The 4,299-nt window shown below is 31.6% G+C and overlaps 2 long non-coding RNA genes across 2 annotated transcripts; both read left to right on the top strand.

The window, feature by feature from the left end:
- Positions 1–554: 554 nt before the first annotated feature.
- On the top strand, positions 555–2,602 carry LOC105119866 (uncharacterized). Its single transcript, XR_841204.1, has 3 exons — positions 555–615; positions 1,608–1,690; positions 2,304–2,602. It is a non-coding gene; the product is annotated as an uncharacterized LOC105119866 (long non-coding RNA).
- Positions 2,603–3,052: 450 nt separating this feature from the next.
- On the top strand, positions 3,053–3,811 carry LOC105119865 (uncharacterized). The gene is made up of 2 exons (XR_841203.1): positions 3,053–3,381; positions 3,491–3,811. It is a non-coding gene; the product is annotated as an uncharacterized LOC105119865 (long non-coding RNA).
- Positions 3,812–4,299: the final 488 nt, after the last annotated feature.

Raw genomic sequence — 4,299 nt, 5'->3', positions numbered from 1 at the left:
AGGAAAACAAACTTCCTAGTTGCTCCTCAATTCTTAAAAAAAATTCTTGCAAAAATTCCATTAGTCCATCGATAACAAATTGAAGCCATTGGAGGAAAATCAAACCTCCAGCAAAGGCCTCTCTCATCCCTTGCTTATGCTGAATTGAGATTTTCTTAGTCTTATTTTTCCCTCGAGGGGATAAACTCTTCTTTTATCTGCTATTCTCACTGTTCTCTTTTCTACTGTTGGAGGCAGGACTACTTTTTTCTTTTTCATTAGAGAAGGGGCATAGTTTCATAGCTAAAAGTTAAAGACGTGCCAACTTGTCCTACTCTTTCTTAAGCGTCGGTTCTGCTTTAACTAGATTCTGTTTTTTTTTCCACACATCCATTTTTAGGCCCCTCTTGAAATTCCCAGTTCCTCCCTGATTCGTAAAAAAAATCAGAGCATCAAAGAACCAATAGTGAAGCTTGATTGTTGTGGGTCAGATTCGGCTCATCCCTCTGCAAATAAATTTGTAGATTTGTTTACTCTGACTATCTTCTCTCCTCTACTATGAAAATGAATTTTCTTTACTTTTTTCTACTCGAGACACGCTTTCATGTTGTTGATCTTGTCGATTAGTAAACAAAGGTATTTTTCTCATTTTTGCTTTTTCTTTCATAGTGAGTAATGTTGACACTATGCTAAACTTATACAAAATTATTACATGTTCTGGGCTTATCTGTGTTGTAGTTGCCGAAATAAGAATAATTTTAGTGTTGTACGAATTGGTTAATATTTAGCTTGTCTGATGTTAATAATTTTGGTTAGATTTATTGGATTAACATATGGTGTAACTATGTTCTGTCAGTAAGTTCACTATGTATGAATTTGAGCTATGATACCAAAGGATTGGAAATGATTTTCCTGTATGATTAAAGTTGATGTTTTCATTATGGAAGCCTATGGATCTGGGAATGTAGAAAAGACTAGAGAGTGGAAAATGCAAGTGCTTGAAATGTATTGCCATTTTGCAAGTAGCTACTATGGAAACATTTTACAAGCTACCTTTTGGAATTGAAGTGTTTGGTAGTGCAAAGAATATAGGATACACAAAGATTAGTGATGAGGTTTAGTGAATTCTTTTACCTGATGGTTCATGAATTCATTTATAGTAATGAACCATGCCTTACCTGCTGGTGAATAAATTTTGGCAAATTTGCTGAGCTTGTGCAAAATTGGTTTTAGGCCTCTTTTGTTTTGTAGTTGCCGAACTTAGAATAAATTTGGTGACAATAATTTGTTAATTTTTAGGTTGTCTGTTATGGTTCATGTGATCTTGCAAAGAACTATGCAATTCTAGCGTTTTATAATTTATAAAAAATGTGGGTCAACATAAAGTTTAATATGAAATTCATATTACATATAAACTAAGTTAGGATTACAAATTACAACAAGTATTCAACTTGGTAATTTTCAGTTTTCCTTGACATCACTATGCTTCCTACAACTGAAGTTCTTATGCTATAATAACAAACGATGCAGTCTTGTGGACTTGTTTCAACTTCATAACTGTAATGGCTACTTGTTTATTCAATTGTTTCTAACAATTGTGTTTGTATTGTTGATGAATTTCTTTTCAGTTTTCTATTGGTGTATGAGGCACAATAACATTACTCCTGCAAACTCGTCTGGAAACAAAAAAGAGAAGCTGCTGTAAAATTAAGTAATGTGTGTCTGTTTTTTACAATTACATAACTACTTGCCTAGAGAAGGTGCTAGAATATGTTTTTGTTTACAATACTATGACCATATGTTGTTGTCATTTATGTTAAGTAACTACAACTATAATTGGGTTTGCATACTGAAATTAAAATATATCCTGTTAGTTGTTGGATTAACTATCCATATGCTTTTCTCGGTCATGTGCCCTTATGGTTGTGCAAAATTGTAAACTTTGGTGATTGTTCTTATTAACTATCTTTCAATTCTGATTTTGTTATTGTCAATTGTTTGTGTTGTTGTAATTGTTTAGGGCTTGTATGCTATCAAATGCTCTGATCAGTGGTGCATGTTTATAAACATAGCATATAAAAAGGAAATATGTTGGGTAAGGAAATTTTAAGGCATTTACCTAGTGTCAAAGTTTATTTATATATATTGGATGCTCTAAGTTCATTTTCAGAAATGAAAGTCTTAACCTTTTTGTTTCATTTTTAATCGTCATTGTTGATTGTTTGAATACTTGTATGTTGACTATATTTGCATTCAATTAGACGTCACATTCACTGCTTCTTGAAACTCATTATTTTTGCTTCCAAATATAATGACCGAACTAGGAATGGAAGCTCCTGAAAATATAGATAAAGCAGCATGGACTAAAGAAATGTTGCATGTCTTTTGTGACCTTTGCATTAAGGCTATCAACATAGGAATGAGACTAAATACTCATTTCGACAAAACTGGTTGGAAATATTTGTTGGCATCATTTAAAGAACACATTGGGCATGCATTCACCAAGGCACAACTGTAGAACAAATAGGATGACTGCAAAAAGGATTGGAGGATATGGAAGAAGCTCATTTCTAAAACTGGTGTGGGCTAGAGTACTGAATTAGGAACTATTTTTGCTAGTGATAAGTGGTGGAAATCCAAAATTAAGGTTATTTGGCACGATTCTTAATCTTCAATTTGTTTACATCTGAGTTTAGTTATTGATAAATTAGGTTAAGTTGTATGAAATAATTTTATTTCTTTTTTGTAGGAAATAAGAGGGGGCCAAAAAATTTAAACGTACCGGTATCAAACTGTCTTTGTGTATAAAGTACGACAAAATATTCACAAACATTGTTGCTACCGATGATTATGCATGGGCTCCATCGTCTGGAGTCTTACCTGATCATAATATCGGTGTTAATGGCAATCAAGATGCCAATGTTGAACAACTAGATTTGGAAGAAGAAAGTAGTGATTATAAAGAGGACGAAATTCCAAATTTTGCCGATGATGTTTGCGACATGGTTAAGGGGGTTAATATGTCTACTAGTAGCAACAACCATAGTAGTGAGAAGAGGAAAGAAAGAGAAAGGTTTAAGGTTTAAGCTGGGAAAAAAAAAGAAATTCCATAATTGGGTTTCAACTACTATCACGGTAGGATCAAATGGTTGACAGTATGTCAAACAATAGTGATTCCACATCTATCAGTAAAGATCAGGAAGGGTGTAGTATTCGTGAGGTTATGATCGAGTTGCACTCAATTAAAGGAGTTCATATCGGTGATGATTTTCATGGGTTTGCTATTGAGTTTTTAGGTTTAAGAAGGAATAGAGAAATGTGGTAAACTATGGGTAATCTTGAAAACAAGATGAAATGGTTGCAGAGAATATACACATGGCATAAACGACCTTAGATCGAGAGGTATATATTAATCCTAAATGCATGCTTTCATATATTTATTGCTAATATTATTATTTAAATTGTTATTTAACTTATTTTTAAATTTATTGTCATTTATATAAATATACAGATTAATAAAGTTGCAGATTTCTCTAACTGATATGGAGTAATAAATTAATTTATGTTGGTTCGGGATCCTCCATAAATTAAACAATTCACATTGTACTGGGATGACGTTTGTAATTAATTAGTTTATGGAGCATTAATATTTATTATGTACCGACCATGGATTGTATTTTAATGTAGTTCGAAGCTATAATGTTACTTGAGAATTTTTAAGTCTTATTAGTTATGATATGAGATAATATGATTTAATATGAATTATATTAGTTTATGATGTGGACAATGCTTTAAGTTTTTAACTAATAAATATGTTGGTTGATGATGCAAATCAAATGTATTGTTTCATTTGAAAAAACAAATTTAACTTATAAATTTCAATGCACTATAATAGATTGTTTTATTATAATAACAAAGCAAAATTTAAATTACATTGGAAAAGGTCTTTGCAGTTTTCTTAACCAAATTTTACTTCTATTGATTTTTTGCATTCTTAAGCAAGTTTTCATTTATCATAATTAATTAAGTTTCAAATCAAGTCATTCACGTCCAAATTGATCATGTCTTATAGATTTTTTTGTAGAGTTGGAATTTCTAATAATAACCTAAATATGGGTTTTCAAGGGATCATATTCATAAGTGAGAGAGAAGATAAAAAGCAAGAAATTTCGTTAAATCGAGCTTTTATCAAGGCAAAAGTCACATGCAACCTGTAAAATGAAACTGAAGTCACATGTAACCTGTAAAATGGAACTGTAAACTGGTGTATTGTAGTGATGAGCAACAATGTTTTACTTGATGAGATAAACAAAAGCAATG

The sequence above is a fragment of the Populus euphratica genome, unplaced genomic scaffold, assembly GCF_000495115.2.
Source record: "Populus euphratica unplaced genomic scaffold, PopEup_1.0 scaffold3777.1, whole genome shotgun sequence".
NCBI classification, from domain to species: domain Eukaryota; kingdom Viridiplantae; phylum Streptophyta; class Magnoliopsida; order Malpighiales; family Salicaceae; genus Populus; species Populus euphratica.
This window is presented reverse-complemented; position numbering and strand designations above follow the sequence as displayed.